General features: G+C 39.1%; 1 long non-coding RNA gene across 1 annotated transcript in view; it reads right to left on the reverse strand.

Annotated features, from left to right (window-relative positions):
• Window positions 1-18,512, reverse strand: part of LOC122990769 — a 101,343-nt gene that overhangs the window by 43,634 nt on the left and 39,197 nt on the right. The gene's annotated exons all lie outside the window — the stretch shown is intronic.

Below are 18,512 nucleotides of genomic sequence, written 5' to 3' on the forward strand. Positions count from 1 at the left end.
CTCCCAAGAAAAACAACAGCATAAGCTGTTTACGACATGTGTTTACGTTCAAGTGGCAAAGGCCTCTAGTGGCCATTGAAATTATGGCTCTTGTCCGTCTGAGGTAAAGGAGGAATTAGTGTAACAATTTTTTAAACCCACAAAGTTCATGGAAGGAGCTTGAGGTCAACAAAACATCAGACTTTTCCATTGGAGACCACTGTTCACCTCCCATTTCCTAGCGTCGATTGATGTTGGTTTCAACCATTACCTTAATCATACCCTAAAGGTTGCACCAGTTCCCTTACTTTAACAAAGCAGCTATTTTAACCCAGACAGTGATCTCTCCCTTACCCTAACCTGCTGTTATTCTTGTGCCTGAACGTAGCCAAACCATTTTGTGTAAGATCTAAAAACACAATGGTGAAAGGCAAAGAGTTTTGAAAAGCAATGTTGTCCTGCTAATACGGGTGTACTTTACAAAAGCACTGTCTTGGATAGACAAATATGAAGACTACACTCCTTTCTCCATAAAGTAAAGACAAATAAAACTATTTGCCTGAAGTTGGGAGTCCGGATTATAAAATTCACATAACTTTTCTTCTAACTTTTTTATGTATTACATGTTATATGTCTGGGCTGTGTCTGTTTGAAATTGGCTTTCAAATATGCTTAAGTCATTTTTTGGCCTGACCAGTTGTTCTAAATCCCCGTAAGTACTGCCTTCTTGTTAAACTCTTAGTGTGGCCCAGACACAAACTTGACCTTGACACTCGAACACAGACAGTCACCAAGATGAGCGACAAGTGCTGGAGCATGAACTTGACCTACTGAGGGGGAGAAGGACAGAGCTAACGATGAATGGTGTACAATGTCAAGGCTAAGTTACCTTTTGTCACAACATTTTGACATTTAAGGGGAAATTCTTAAAGGCTGACAGTGGGATCAGGAGCACTCCCCATCTTGCTCTATGCATTTAAGGATAAATTAGTTTAGATATTAGATTAATTTGTCTGGTTTTGATTGTATATGTCCATGTTATACTTCCATTATATTCTATTTTACATAGTTTTTTTGTTTTGTAGTGAAAGCTGATTCCATTGTTGTGTGCCGATAAAAGAACCTGGACTTGACAAGTATTGATGGGAGAATGAAACCTCCTCTGATCAACACGCAAATAGGAGCCACTTGTGCAACATTGTTTAAAGGATATCCATGTCATTTATTTTTAGAAAGCTATACCAGCTATTTAAACAGGTCTCCATAATGTAGATACACAGGTCACTGCTGTCATTTTTTTGCCTTGTTGCTCAGAAGAGAAGCAGCATCTGTCGGGACTTTTAACTCTCTGTATTGTTGTGGCGAACACGGCTTTGAACTTCATTCTGATCAGACAAGCTTCTTGATTTAACACAAGAGTACAGAGTTTCCTGGAAAAAGTTGTGGTATTTTTGGCCATAGCCATAGATACAGGGCATGTGGATGCTTGATTTCAAGATGATTTACAATGCTGAGGCATCTATAAATCCATAGTGTTGAAAAGATACAAACATACCACAGGGGCCACTGAACAGTGGGAGTGGGAAGTTGTGGATAGAAAACCAAACAAAACCGTTTCATCAAGCAATTTCTGCTCTTCGTCTCGGTTGAGTATTGATTTTTGTGGTTCACTGTGTAACTTTGTATGCAATCTTTAACAGTTCAATGCCATGGAATAGTAGCCGTGCTCATTTAATTAACAAGGTCAATCGTTACTTCAAACAGAGTGAACCCTAGCATTGCACCCATGTTAATTTCTTACTGTCTATTGAGGAGCTGATATTAAGGAGTAAGGGAACATGAGAAAATAGAGAAAAAAAAAGACCTCCCCCACAATAGTCATCCAGTTTAGAGTTTGCTACAAACAGACAGGAGGAATTACTGTTATGTTGTTTGATTCAAAATCATATTGATCTCTGCCTCTTTTGATTGGCATTTTCCCCACTCACAGCCAAATCCTCCCACACAGGCTTTGCTTTTTGAAAGATCGCTTTCAGACAGTGTAAAGATGCCAACCGAAAAATTATTCTCTGAGAATATTACTTTAAAATACGTATTGATTCCGCTCGCATAAATGAAGCATTATGTGGGTGTTGAGTGGAGCGTGGAGATACGGTGGTGAAAAATGACACTGCGTCACGAGCTATCAGTTTCAGTGGCTCAAAGAGAAACATCTGGTTGGACTCTGCTCCAAAGAACACAAACCCAGCTAAGAAGGCTGCATAAGTTGGGAGCAGTCAGCCTTCAAAACAAACGCCACCAGCTTTGTTGGCTTCTGACACAATTTGCTCGAGGTCTTATTCAGTTCGGAGACGGGAGTCTTACAATGATCTCCATGTGCAGAAGAAACTCAATTTTATTAAAACGTGGCGGGCCAAGATAAAAGAGAAAAGGTGAAAAAAGGTGCAGTTACTGTGTATGATAACAGATACCCCTCCTATGAATACGGTACATTGTTACCTCTTTGGACACTGTACATAGTTTGGCTTTAGGGTAATCCATCAACCCAGGGTGAGAAATAGCCTTCTATATTTGGCCTCTACATCTTTAGCTTGTTCTCTCAGTGGGTACAGGGGCAGCTGAGGAGACAACCCTCTCCATCAGTCATAACTGCTGGCCCGAGGCCCAGAGTTCCTGTCACTAAGAGGCTTAAACCAAAGAATCTTCCCCCTCATTCGTATAAAAGCATGCAGGTCAAAAGGTTCTAAAATGATTTGCATAGCCAATGAGGTACTGACTTTATGACTATAGTCCACTATTCAGACTGAGTCATGATATTGTCAGAGGGCTGATTTCCTTAGCTGACACCTTTTTCCAGTCCAGCAGCCAAATAACCTTAAATTCCTACATTGCTAATAGTACTAAAGAGCGTGTCTAAGGATTTACTACCGTCAACACCTTGAAAAAACTTACATGCAGCACTCTGGGCCCTGATTAAACTGGATACAGTTCATTTCAGTATTTTTTCTACATCAGCCCAATTTAAGGTATTAAACACAGACTACCAGCTCTATGAGCCACAGAATACGAGCCCCATAAAATGCAAGTGCAAGACTGGCGATAGGAAAACATTTGGGGAAAGGAGCCGAACCTGGGAATTGCTTCTGTAACGCTGCTGGGTGACCACAAAAATCTGTCTGTGAACCACGTCAAGACTGTGATCATTATTTCACTCTTTTCTCCAGCTTTTCGTCTGCATTCGTTTACCACCGCATCAGCATTTTTCCTCCAAATGAAATCTGAAGGCATTCCTTTGCCTTTCCGCACCCTTTTCAGAGCCCTCGTCAAACCGATGGCTTTACCTCTTGCTACAAGACATGTAGCTCAGCAGCTGATGTTGTACCTTTACACTAAGCTTTTAATTCAATTAGATTTCTCCAAAACTGAGGAATGAGTGATTAAGAATTTAAAAAGACAGAGATTGACAAATTAGTAGCACTGAAAGCTTTTACCCAAGGCTGGATACATGTGGTTTCCTTCACCACAACAAAGACTGACTAATTAATTGACCTAACAACTTGTCTGTATTTCGGACCAAATTTCTTAGCATCTAGATCTTTATGTGCATAGTTAGTTGTGCGTTAGGAAAAAATGTAATACTAATCTAATGGAGCAAGTTATGCAATGACATACATTGGTTTTTAATCGCTCTGTTTATTCAACTTCAATTTAATCAATTGATTGAGTCGGTTTCTTTTTGTAACCTGCGTCTTCAGCCCGTAATGATTCAATACAACTTAGATGAAACCACAGAGAATCTGCGTCTTCACCTATGATTTTCACTGGTATAAGTTTTTTGGGTGATTAATTTGTCTGGAATAGATGATTGGTACTCTCAAAATTAAATAATCTACTGGTTATTGTTCTTTGCTACATGAGCATATAATTTATTTCAAACTTATGTCACTCTAAGTATGTGTACAATGCCTACAGTAACGCTCTTGGATGTGTCAGATGTGCTGAACACAGTGAGGCAATTTCTAAGCTGGAGCATAAATATGCACTGGCAAAGGCTGATACCTTGTGGTTACAGAGCTTATCCCACAGAACTACTCATGGCTGAAATGATTGACATATTAAGTTTAAATAATGGTGTAGCCATCTCATGCTGTCTTCAAAGTGCAACTCGTGCAATTTCTGCAATGTTCAGAAGTATTAAACTCTCAGCCTTTTCTGTACGCTGGGGCAGGATGCCATCCTATAAGTGCTGGATGTTGCAGGACAGTTTGAGAGTGTATGCCATTACCATTTTAGAGTCTGAACCTCTGTCCAAGTTCTCCTCTACTGTATACATTTCACTTTCTCTTGGAGACATAAATTCGGGCAAGAAATAGTCTATTTTATCATATCAAAGCAAAGTTTGCTAATGCAGATGGTTTCCAATCAAAGCAGGCTAAAACACAAACTGTTAATAAGGCTCTGAACACCCCAAGTTTTCAGTTATTTTGTCTGGTTAGATCCTGCTCAGGTTGAATATGGGCAGAACTATGAACTAATTAGAATGATAAAAGTGTAATTTGTCCCATCCAAACAGGTGCAACAAAGCTAACAGGGGAGTCAGGGGGATGTACCCTAAGTATGCAGAGTCTTAAACCCCTGCTCACACAAGAAAATGTAAAAGTTCATTTGTGTGTCCACACAAAATAGGTAATGCTAAAAGAGTGGTAACATAGAACCTGCTTACAGGGCCACTTGGTGATCAACTGTTGCTGGCAAGCTAACTGCTAACGCTAGTCAGTGACAATAGTTCTATGAGCTAGCTAACTGGTGGCTAATAGACCTTTTTCACAGCAGATATTTTGACATGTTGGCCCCGCCTACTTTCTCTCATTCAGGTCTACAATCCCTACCGCACACTACGCTCTGCCAATGAAAGGTGCCTGGTACCACCACCACAACCTAAGTCGCGAGCTAGACTCTTCTCTTCTGTAGTTCCTCACTGGTGGAACGAGTTACCAAACTGTTCAACCCGCAGAGTCCCTCTCAATCTTTAAGAAAAGACTAAAGACCCAGCTCTTTCACAAACACCTCTGCACTTGATGGACTGAAGGAAGAGAAAAAACAAAAACACAAAAAAATAAAAAAATAAAAATCTGCGTCTATGCACTCTATGCATTGCCTCTGTGCACCTCCCTGTTGGCATCTATGTCCTAATGGACTCAAACCTAACTCGTGTTCTCTCCTGACTAGATCCCTGCTTGTGTTGTATCAGCTTTCAGATGTATGCACTTTGGATAAAAGCGTCTTCTAAATGAAATTGTAAAAAATGAAATTTAAGATGTCATATAAGGAAAAGTGCAAGCTTGCTTGTCAGTATGGTTAACAAATGGAATACCACCTTTATTACTGTTATTGGTTGCACCTGTGTGCTTCCTGCTATGACAACTCATTTCCCCTGTGAAAAAGGTCTATAGGACAATGAGTTCACCAAAGTTGGAGGAAAAGGAAAGATACGCAGATTGTCTTTGTCCTCAAGAACCAACAAAGAAAAAATGACCGTAACTACTACAAAACTGCTAGTTGGTCTTTTAAAACTGCAACTTTGGGAATTCTGTGAAAGGTTTTGAGGGGATATGCATGTAATAATTTGACATGCTTTGATTTCTATTAATCAGAAAATAATCTTTACATAACAGGCTTACCAGTGATCACATGATTAGGAACATTTTGATGTGTTTGATTTACTGAATACTGTAATAAAAAATGCTTTAACGCCAACAATACAAATGACTTTCTTGTCATCACAACTGTTTTTTTTTTCTTTTCCCCCCATTTGCATGGAAAATAACCAAAAGGATATGACAATTACAAAAATATAACTCTGCACTCACCAGTTCTACAGTCCACAGACCCCCATATGTTAATGCACAGTCATGTATTGTAGTGGAGAGTAAAAAAAATGCAGTAACATTTAAATGTGCTAGAAGTGTCAGATAATGTTATACTGTTACATTTTCTACATTACTTGTAGCAGACAGCACTTGCGACTCTCAAGAGTCCTTATTCTCTGCTTGAGTTGACCGCCACCCAAGCCAAGAGAGGCGGTATGAAGTCATCACAAAAGTCAAGAGCTACTGTGCCACAGAGATGTTGTTCAAGGAGGGAAGAAAAGTTGGCAGAAAATCAGTGTTGTGTCACTGGAAAGGATTTGCAAGTGGGAGGAGGGAGAAAGAGGGGAAGTAGGGAGGGAGGGATTGAGAGAGGAACTCAGAGCTGAAGCGGAAGAGGGATGCTGGGAGGGTGAGGAAAAAATGTTTGAGGAATATATAAAAGAAAAGTTAAGGAGAGTGTTTTTGTGGAAGAAGGTGAAAGAGACAGACTTGTGGTTTTCAAGGAGAGAAAATGGCGGTAGAGGAGGTGAAAGACATTTTCTCTGGCTCCGGGCCCAGCTGGTGTCTACTCTGGACTGCTGCGGGTGTCAGATCTTTATTCCAACCCTGGAGACAGCTGGAGGTGTCAACACTGTGCTGGCCTCAGTTATACCTCCCCACAAAACTTAGCCATGTGTTTGTGCACGCAGCAGCCTCACTGTCACAACAAGCAGATACGATGTTGACACAGGGTCTCCCTCATCTTATCACTATTTGTCCAGTATTCCTTAAATCAATTGTTTAATGTGTTATTTTACCTCTTTGGGAAAATACATTTAAATGAATAAAAGCTACTGTATTTATTTTCTGTTAACTGTAAAATGGCCACTTGAAAATTAGGAGTCACTTGTGGGAATTATAATCGAGCATGACAAGACCCAAAAGAAAAGTTATAGAGGGGCTTTCATGCCCCATTTACATTGAAACAATCACTCACTACTGGGGTTTCAAATTCTCAAGAACCACAGACAGACATTTGAGGGGTTAACCCTCTAACTACAAATCAAACTGGTAGGAAGGCATTTTATACATTTTTTAATGAGTTCCAGAGGAGGGGATGGCTCTCGACTATCACATGTGTCTCAAACTCCCAAGTTGCCTTTAAAACTTTACAGCCTTACGTAAGAAGAGGGCAAATACAAGACATTAGAAAAGATAAGAGGAATCTATTTCTATTCCAGTTTAGTTTAATAAATTCTCCTCAATCCGGGTCCAAAAAGGTAGCACATCCTGCCAAAGAGATATATTGTAGAGAGCAGGAGGCTGCAGTGTGTATAAGACACATTCCTTGGTAATGAGGTTAGTTCTGGTCTGATAGGTGAATGAGGATGATATGACTGACACTGCAGGAATCTGGTAACAGCAACATCAGCTCCAAAATGTTAAGTTGAACTTTAAAATAAGAGTCAAAACATTTGTAAACATTTGAAAAAGTAAATTATGTCCTTACATAATGATTTATGAAAAATAAAAAAAAATAAAAAAAAACATTTTAAAAAAGGAAAGCATGTAACATCTGTCCATTTTTGGAAGTTTTCCAGTTGAGATTTGACAGATCACTCTCTAGTCAGCTGCACTCGTCTTAAAAATAATGTGTCCATTTCTGGTTGGAAAAATCATTTAGTATCTATAAATCAGAAAGGATCAAGAGGCTGAAAACCTTAGAGTGATCACTTTGTAAGAGCTATGCTTCACTTGAATATCCCAAACATCTGTTATTAACAGGTAACACTAACTCACTTATGAGGGTTGGTTTAAAAGTTAGAAAACAACTATGAGTTCCTCATTTTGCCATATCCACAATACTGCAATCATTTTATACAATGAAAACATGTCACGAATTGCGAAAGAGAAGGAAAATAGAAAACTGAATCCTCAACTTTTGCTCTTTAAAGGTGTATTCAGCACAACTGGTTCCACTCCGTCTGCAAACAAACATCTCTGAAATACTTTATATATTGCAGCTTAGCCTGCATCAAACTCAGCAAGCAGATGTGTTTATGGGAAATGGGATGCCTAATAAATCTTTGGTATAATGTTATTGAATTAGTAGGGACTTAGGACCAGATACCACATTAAATCCTGTCTTTTCCAGTTCACTGCTTTTGATAGCGATATATTAGAGTCCCACATGATATACTTGCATATCCGCCGTCGTTTTTCATCACCTCTAGTGAGGCCTTGGTGAGGGGGGTGACGATGAATAATAAATGAGTTTGAATTTTCTGATGGAATTTCCATTTGCGCTGTGAACAATTTTCAGGAAAGAGGATTTACACTTAATACCTCACGGTGCCCCCTCCAACAGTTGCTGTTTGTAGCACAGATTAACGGTGAGATCTCCATCTCTTCCATGGCATGATGTGATATTTGCTGCCATTTAAAAGATACTTATTAGTCTGAGGACTCAAGATCTTTGATGTTCAAGCTGAATTACAACTGCTATCCCCGGAATAAATATTGGTAAACCATCAAATACACAAGTTTAATGCACAGCAAATAAACATGTTAGACCCTAATATTATATCTTTACAAGTCTAAATCTTAATGTCTTATTTTCAACACGTGTGTGCTTGGTTTGGGAAGATCTACTGTTGCCTTAACTTTGCTCATAGCGATAGCATTGTTAGTATAATGTTGTGAGGAACAATTGATATATTGATGACATTATTATCATTGACATGAATTATGATGAAAACATCATGCCTTTGGGATAAAATCTTCATTTAACTTACCTTAATTGAAATTTTAGTGTTTCATTGCTACATTTCCCCTCTTTCTTATAAATGTTAAAACCACCAGCGTACAAAATGGAATTTAATATTGGTTGTAACAACACATTGTGACTGAATTGCTCACTCAGTTGGGAATGTTGCTTTCTTATGGGAACAACATTAAGGTCCAGTGTGTAGAATTTAGTGGCATCTAGCGGAACGGACTTGGCAGAACGGACTTGACATAGAGAGCAGGCATGTAAAATTAGCACCGGCCACCAGCCAAATGCCAGTGAATTTGTGAAGTGGATGGTGAATTTGCTCAACCTACCAGCCATGGTGGCCAACGTGCTGTAATGTTACCAGTCGACGATGCGTATCTGCTGCAGTTTATATCATTTATCGTGTGTGTGCGGCCGTGACATTACTGTCTGTGCCGCTGACATGCGCGACGTGAACCATCGTGCAGCTATGTGTGGCACATGTGTGTAAATTTGACTGGCGAAAAATCGGGATATAAGAGACCGATCGGAGCCGGTCATCGGTCATGGTCGTTCAGCTGAAAACTGGACGTTTTCGATTCGTGGACGATCAATCGGTGCATCTCCACAAACAACGGCTTTATTGTGTGCACCAAAAATTAAAAATTGGTGGTGGTCATGCCACAAGGAGGTGATCTGCGTCGTACAAGGAAAGTGGGCTCCGGAGAAAATGATGCAACGAATGTGTGTGTATAAGGGAGAGAGAATTAAAAATGGATTACCATAAGTGAATAAATATGAAATACTTTTTATGTGTGGATTGTATTGTATGTGTATTGTTTTTTCAAAGCAAAACAACCGTTACACAAAAGTTAGTTATACATAAAAGTGTGATTACAAAATGGTGGCTGGTCAAATTAAGAATCCAGCAGCCACTCGGGCTGGTGGAAGAAAAAGTTCATTTAACACAACACTGGTAGAGAGTGGTTCCCCTCCCACGAAGCCCGCCATGTTGCACCGCCATGTTTCTACAGTAGCCCAGAATGTACAAACCAAACACTGGCTCTAGAGAAGGCCTTTCGCGTTTTTCGTGGCCACCGTAGGTTCTCCTGCACGCTTGGAAGGGGTGGTAACAGTTGGTAACAATCTGCAACCTCGCTGCTAGACGCCACTAAATCTTACACACTGGTCCTTTAATGCGTCTTTTTGCTTTCTATCATAACCTGAAAAGTTCAAGAAACCATTTATTAAATCAGTGAAATATTTATATGAGTGAATTTCTGTTGTGGTGATTTATATGACACAATACTAGTACACCTCCGTTTGGTCCAACATGTTTTTGCCAACTTTTAGTTGGTAGGTCTTTCTAGGAAAATTCCTCAGGCACACAGGGCTGAGTGCCAAACCACAATATATTTTTGATTCCAACCAAAAAGTACTGTAGTAAAAAGTACTGAAACTTGTCCTGGATTAGTCAGATTCATAATCTTTGATACTGTTTCTTTGATCAGACAGTTCCAGATTTAAAATAAAATTTTGGCATTATGAGACCATTTATTACAGCAGTTCTTGTGGAGCTGCTTCTGTGTAGACAACATTTAACATTTGAGAGAAATCAGCAATTTTTTGCTTGATAAATTACTAAACTGATTCATCGATTTTCAAAAAAGTTGCCAATTAATTTTCTGTAGATTGACTTATTGACTTATTGTTGCAGCTCTACTTAACACATTTAAACAATACCCATCCCTACTTCAACAATTTCAACAAGTAAGTTATTGAATATTTGGAATAAAAACGCCAAGATTACATTTCCATTAACTGAAAACCAAAAGAAAAGGCTGGTACAGTAATGGACAGTGTTTGATTGATGGGCAATCAGAACTTTAAAAACCACAGCAATGACTGCTTATCAGCGAACATGTCAACAATAATCCCAGACTCTTCCCTGTCATAAACTTCTTTCATGTATCACCTCCTCTGGTGTGACTTTGACCCTTCGTCTCCTTACTAAGTTGCTTGTAATGTTTGCAGTGCGGGACGTTCATCCCACTGTTCCTCTGGATGAAAGAAGAAGTTAAATACCTTACACATAAATGTAAACAAGCTCACACACCCTCACATGACACATCTTTCCTTTCTTCCCAACATGGCTCGTAATCGGATGCCTGGATGCCCCTTGCCATCCCTCATTACCCAGCATTCCTGAGGGCTACATGCCGAGGGCGCGGCAGAGAGACGGGTGTGAGGTTGGCGCGGGGCCAGGTGACAGTGATTGATTGAAGTATGATTGATGGCTACAGCTGATACACCAGCTCTGTTTTCAATTGTTGTTGGATCTGGCACTTCTCACCTTGTAAAAGTGCTTTAAGGGGAGCTTTGGGATGAATGAGGGTGTAGAGCTGGAAGAAGAGGATTGTAAGTGTCAAATGTGGTTGAGTGGTAGAACTTGAATAGATGGAGCAGACATTTCCTTACTGTAAGTGCCTTTTATAGAGCAAAGATGGCCTCAGTAGAAGTTTAACATTAGTATTTTTTCTATGAGGACAAACACTCAAAAACAAACTACCACTGGAATATTCAGCCAAATGTAGATGTATCAGATTCCCATGCGCCTGAATCTGATATTGTTCCTATGACAACACTATAAAATATTTTGCTGAATGACTGTTCAAGAAAGTTAAAATTAATCTGACCTTTATAGACCTATTTTGGCATCTTTTCCCACATATGCTCACAAAGTTGTTGAGTGTAGTAGCCTGCGACTCATTCAGTTGAAAACACATAGGTCTTAGGGTTCACACAAGTTTTTGCAGGAAATAGAGTGCAAGCCAAAACACATATCAGGAAGTTTATGGGTAGATTTAACAGTAAAATGCTAAGTTAATGCAGTCTCAAAATCCAATCCTATTGCCAGAAAAGAACTTTGGACAATTCTCCAAAACAAATATCTGCGTATGGCAACTACAGTATGGTTAAGATTAGGGAAAGATCATGCTTATGACAAAAACTACAACGCTCAGTTAAAGTGAAGGTTAAGCAAACATTAACTGAAGGTCTGTGACGAGACACAAACTTGAGTCAGATATGTTACATCCCCATCCACCATCCCAAACTCCACTCTAATACTTTGATACAAAAAGGTCCTGCTACTTCCGGCATTGATCGTTTGTCCAATACGGACATAATTGCAAGAGATACTGGGTTGAATCAAACAAAGCTAATTAATCATTTCTCTCTAGGTTGATACGAAGTTTGATTTGAATGTGGAATATGTAAGTAGCTATAACCTGGAAACCACATCTCCTTGTGACTTTTGTCCCCGTGTAACTATGTGTAACCATGACCAGTTAAGGTATTATTCTGGGTTACACACATTTAACTTCTATATTTTTCTTTACAGTCAAACTTTGCATCAACAAAATGTCACTTTCTGTCTTCCAAAACGTCACTGGACAAACCTCACAGAGATTCAGGTGTCAAAGTGATTTATGCCATTTTCACTTATACAGGTCTTTAGAGTTACAGCTCCCACAACACTAAAGCTGCAACAATTAGTAATCGATTAGTAGATCAACAGAAAATTACAATGCAAATATTTTGATAATCAATTAATCATTGATTAATGATTATGTTCTCTGGTTCCACCTTCTTAAATATGTATATGTTCTTGTTTCTTTAGGCTTCTATGACAATAAACTGAATATCTTTGAGTTGTGGACTGGTGACCGGGACTAAACAAAACAACAGAAGAAGAAACACTGATCAACATTTCTTACTATTTTCTCACATTTTACAGACCAAACAACTAATAAACAAATCGATAAAATAACCAACAGATTAATCAATAATGAAAATAATCAGTTGCAGTCTTACACTACACTATGCTGTACTTGTGGTAAAAGTCTTTTTAATGGTATTTTACTGGAGGTATTCTGCGTCTTGTGATATTGATAATTTGCTCATATTTACTACCATACACTTACTACTGAGGAGCGCAGGTTGTAGACTTGGAGAGACATTGTTCCTAATGGCTCATGTATGAAAGTGTGATTTAAAAGACAGTAATCTCAGGAGAGTAAGTGCTTTAGTTTTAAGTTACTGTTATTGATGAAAATCCCTGTTAATTCCCTCCCATCACTGTGGGCCGTTTTGTTCTATGGAGGACAGTAAAAATCATAATTGTTTCCGTGTTAAACGGAAATACCCATTCTCTCCTTTCAAGTGCTCTGAGTTGGATGTTTAGCTGAGAGGAACAGGTGGTACCCTCATTCTTACACCCCGCTACCCAGTTCCACGGCTCCACTGTTCCTGCTGGGAACTGCATAGCTGACGCCTTCGCTTTCTGAGTTCCTGCCTTGCAGCCCGGACAGAGTTGCTTTGTGTCCCAGCGGGGAGGCAACCTATCAGGAGATCCCGGTTGTTCCACAGCATAACCGAGCAAGCACAGAAGGACATGCCTTATCCGTGACCTTCTGAGACACCAATAGTTATCTGCCCTTTACAGCACTTCTGTGGTCCTATATTGCATCGGTGCAGAGGACAAAAGTAGCTCACTACACAAGTATTTCAAAATTTTAATTATTTCACTCCTATTCCTTCTGCCTTTCTAAACTCTCTCTTCCATAGTATTTCAATAATGCACCTTATACAGTATATAAAGTAACTTATGGCTGAAGGAGTCTGTTATTTTGGTGTAATAAATTAGCAGGATTTTGTTGGAAAGATACAATATAGACAGATTTAAAAGACTGGACATCATATAAAATCACATAAAGAGCAAAGGGTCAGTGCAAGACATATGAAATATCTCAGATATGTCATTGAAGCCTTTTCACAGGCTGGGGTGATGCCGATGATAGCTGCTCAGAGAGTCAGCCTCCAACCTGACATTTTTACTGAAGCCACTGATATTGGACTTACTGAGAAATTACTGCTTTTCTCATGTAGTGCACCAGTAGACATTATTGAACTAGAGATGAAGAGTCTGATCTGATTCCAACTCATTCTTTGATTTGGCAGCTCTGGTTCAAAAGCTGAAGGGATCTGCGGTTTGTATGCTGAGGTAATTGGACTGATAGCTAATTAGGTGTCAGGAGAGAAAGGAGCAGGTGGTCACGCTACAAATCTTCATTTGTTTAGAGGGAGAAAGGAGACATTTTCTTTCTTTTTTTTTTTCTTTACTCCTCCTTGGTATCATTTGTGATATTTCTTTGTGTTTAAAATATAGTGGTGAGAAACTATCCATCCAGCCACAGATTACATCCCTTGTGCTAATTTAATGCCGGCTATTTTTTAAATCTCATTTTTATCCCTGATTCAATATAATTTTGCTTTTCTTCAAGTGACAGGCAAGGCTGAGTGCTGGAGCTACACACACACACACAAAAAGCTTCTTTATAGTGTTTTTCTTCTCTGTGGCCATAGACCAGTTATGGAGTCAGGAGTTGATCGATTTGTTTCCCCTAAAGATCCTTGAAGTTGAGTGGGATTGGTGACAAAGCCCTGGTTCTGTTAATATGGGCCCCCAATGACCTGACGGTATTTGAACTGCCCTTTAGGTCCAGTGATCAGAATGCTCTGTGTTATAACCATGAGCACCATAGAAGGGGTTAAGACTCAGTTGGTCCGCAAGGGCCAAGCCTTCAACATACTAGAGGATCTGCAGTTCTCTTTGCAAGGATCATGAACCTACAACCTGTCAACCTCTGTTGAATTCATGTCTCACTGGACAATGGAACATATCAATCAATCATTACCTGAAGCCCACCATTCAATGGCAGTAAATCCAGTCTGTAAACATTTTATCATCTTGGCAAAAATGGACTATCCTTTAAGAAAAAAAAAAACAGACTTGTTTCTTGTTTTTCCAGCAACCATTTTGCAAAAGTGGGTACAACATAATTTATATGATATGGCATATGTCTCATTCTCTACACTCCACTTTCCAACACATTTTTTACACTTAAATCTAGAAATTGCAGGTATTTGAAGTTATTTTAAGGTAGTTAATAACAACAGTCCCTTATAGAGAGCACTAAAACATCTGATTTGTAAGAAATTTAATAATTCAGTTTGGTGAAGACAGTCCACAGTCTGTATTCCTACTACTGCTACTACCACTACTGGTGTCTGAAGTCTCTGTATGGAAATACTTTTTTATCCTTGAGTGCATATGCAATTCTTATACTTTAAGAAATATATAATAACACCTGATCTGTTTTGAGATAAAGTTGAGATGTAAAAAAACCCTGTAAATGTTCTCTAAAATATAGTACAGTAACTGAGTTTATCCAAAGAAAAATTGAAGAAGCATGCAAGAATAAAATCTGGCAAGGTTTCTCCTGTAAAGATTAAAAAGAAAAATGGTCTGCCTTGAAAGACTTTGGGCAGAGTGCAAATGGTGAAAGTGTAGTTTTGACAGCTGTATTGTGTCCATGGTCATATTCTTAGTAACAGATGTGTATTTGATAAACTTGGAACTAACTTGCTGGTGCTTAGACATTTATGTTGGGACTGCAGGGAAGTGAAGATTATCCTACAAGTAGATGTGTATCCAGACTGAAAAAGCTGTGTATGACAAAGCGATACAGTAAATATAACACTTTTCAAATGTATACATAAACATATGCCCAGATTGGAGCAACAGTATGAGCTTACATGTCAGATATGTTGTGTCGTTTTCACATGTTTTGCTATAATTGTCTCTTAAAGTCCAATCACACAACTGCAGTATCCCACTTCTGAAGTGTTGCTCAAACTTGTTCCATGATACAACATTTATGTCAGTGTATTGAAAATGAGAACAGCCTCTAAATTATGTGTTGGCATTACGCCACAGGACAAATAGAATAAAAAACAGGATATGTTGCATCAGTGTAGGGAAATTTTAGGTGATTTCCATTCAGTCTGCCAATAGGAGCAGAGTCTAAATAACATCCCTTTAATTAATCTTTTTCCTAAAAAAATAGAAAATATCATGAAGAGCCACACTATTCAGATAAAGACAAATAAGAAAAACATCTTCCACTGTTGTTCAATGTAGGAACTATGCACTTGAAGTTTCACATAATGATTTTCCTCAGAAACCTCTCAGGTCCTATTTATCAGCTACATAACCTCTCTAAATAATCACACTTTATACATTCTTGACTGTGAATTTCAGATAACTCTGTCAAGATACAAGTGGAGCACAAAAGGGTTGTCCACAGCTGAATCTCACAAAAAAGGAATGTGATCCAATAATACACCGATTCATTTTGATAATCACATTTTGCTTGTGCCATATTTATTAAAAGTAACATATGAAAACATGCAATGAAAGCAATGAGAGAGCCTTGAAATTGCCTGGAGTGAATGTTTGTCCCACCAGACATGCAAACTGAAGTCATGTGCACCACCAGGGATGCACAGCGTTTGCGTGATCCATCACATCAGGCATTATCAGTCATATAATGAAGGCTTTGGTTCCACTCCCATGCTTTCTTTTCTCTCACACTCCTCAGACATTTTTTTTCTTCCAAATAATAAACTATCTCATCCCTTTTTCATTACACAAGTATTCCAACACTGGAGTAGCCTGAAGGTTAGAGAAGCTTTCTTGTGACCGGAAGGTCACTACAGTCTGAATCTGCCCGATTTGCTTTGAAAATGTGGGTGGGGGAGCTGAATGAGCACATCACAACCTCCATCAAAGTGCCCTTGAGCAACACACAGAGCTTTGGAAGGCTCCACTGCAGCTGCTCAGGACAGTTTGTAACCCTTTATCACCTGTAGCTACTTCCAGACATCTTCCACAATTCATAAATTAACAATTATATGTTTGCAGGGCTTTTGTTTTCTGGCAGAAATCTATCATTAAAAGAATTATCAATCCATGTTCTGTAATATCAAACAAGAGTAATATCTGGATCTCTGTATGGTGCTCAATGTAAAACCTGTAAGGTATACATTTGAGAGTGGAGGGAGGCAGAGGGAGGGGTTTGTGTGAAACGATCTGGAACGAGATTTAACACTTCTAATTACATCTATCAACAATTGGGGCTTTCACGTCAAAGCCAATGTGTTTCCTGTTAGCTGAACACCGTTCGTGACAGCCCTGCAATTAATTGAAACATTAGAGACAAGGGGGAATGCTCCAGGGCTCATGTGGCCTTGGCTGACGCGTCGCATGCACTGCAGCCCCCAAAAGACACGGAAATCACAATCTATCCAGCGGCAGCTTAGCCTAGCCTCAGTGTCAGCAGGCTAGCTTTCCGCCCAGTCAGGGGGAACCAGATGTAACTTTGTACTCAGCATTAGCACTTTTATCGTGTAGAGGCAGCCGCAGTGGAAATGTCCCTATCGTGACGAGGTTATTGCTCTGCTGTTTATTATGTTGGAAGGCTGCTATTCTGAAGGTATTAGACATGAAAGGAAATGGAGGCATCTTGTTTCTGGTGCTCATATGATTCATTGACTTGACATATGGAGGTATATAGGGGAAAGGGTGGCGTATGGAAAGTGGCAACAAAATAGGGAGAGGCAGTGTGGACTTGTGGTTACAGAGACCATCCTGTAGCCAAAAGATTAGAGGTTTGACCTCATACATGTACATGAGCACTACAATACATTTATAAAAGTGTAAAATGAACACCTAAACGATTAAAAACTTAAGTTCCTATGTCAAACATTTCTATATTTATATCCAAAATTCACATTAACATACTGACAAACTCAGAAATAAAACATTTTCTGCTTTTTCTGCCATTTCAGATAATATAATAATCACTTAAACCTGTTCTGGCTCCAGCTTCTCAAATGTGAGGATCTTTACTCTCTTTCACATCATTGCAAACTGAATATCTGTAGTGTTTAAACTGTTGGTCAAACAAAATATGCAATTTGGAGACATCACTTTTGGTTTTGGGAAAACGTGACTGGAAGTAAAATACTTTTATGATATTTTGAGTGATTAATCAATAATGAGAAAATAGTCAACAGATTAATCGATAGTGAAAATAATCGTCAGCTGCAGCCCTGATCACATCCTTAAGTGATTCATAAAATAAATATCTTTAATTTTGACATTTTGGTGGGTTCTATTTTATTTTGTGGAGTTTCTTGCTTGCAATGGTTCATTTTAAAACTCGATCATTAAAAACTGTCTTTTCCGTATAGAAAACTACTTGAAAACTTTGTTTTGCCAAGTGTGTCCATCTGTGAGGATTTAGCATGTTGGCATCCTTCTTATTATTCTTAGAAGAGTTGATGTATGTTTGTAATCTGTTGTCACGATCGACTAAAGTGCTGTGTGTCAATGCTGGAAACATTTGATATTCTCATATTTCTAATTGAATACTCCTATAAATCTGTGAGAGTTTTCTCGTTTTAACAATGCCACAATTCTAATGTATAAGACTTTTTTTATTTAACGTTGGGAAACTCATTTAGCAGTGAAACTCATCTCTTACATCGTGTGTGTCTGTTCCATCTGTTCATTACAATGGAAACTGTTGTGTGACATTCACAGCATGCCAGGGGTCACCAGCACCAGCCTGAAAGCAAACTGACGTGTCAGTCAAAAAGACGTACTTGGAAACAATCTTAAGCATTATTTATGAGGCTGGCAACTGACATTACAATGAACTATGACATCACATAAGCTTAGCCCATTAAGCAGTTATTTGCAGCAATGTGGCACCTCACACATCAAAGCTGTCTGCCTGGTATTCCCTGCACCTCCGACTGCCTGCAGCTAATTACATGATCGGGAGAAGCCTTACACAAGGAAGGTTGTGACTAGATGGTGGCTACTGGGCCAGTAAATGTGCTGACCGCCACCTCGATGACAACAACAGCTGCTGTGCCCTTGAGCAAAGTGCTAAACCCACAACCGATCCAGTAGCTGCTCATTGGTCAACAATGTGTAAACCAGGCAGCTCCCCACA

The sequence above is a fragment of the Thunnus albacares genome, chromosome 10 (assembly GCF_914725855.1).
Source record: "Thunnus albacares chromosome 10, fThuAlb1.1, whole genome shotgun sequence".
NCBI lineage: Eukaryota > Metazoa > Chordata > Actinopteri > Scombriformes > Scombridae > Thunnus > Thunnus albacares.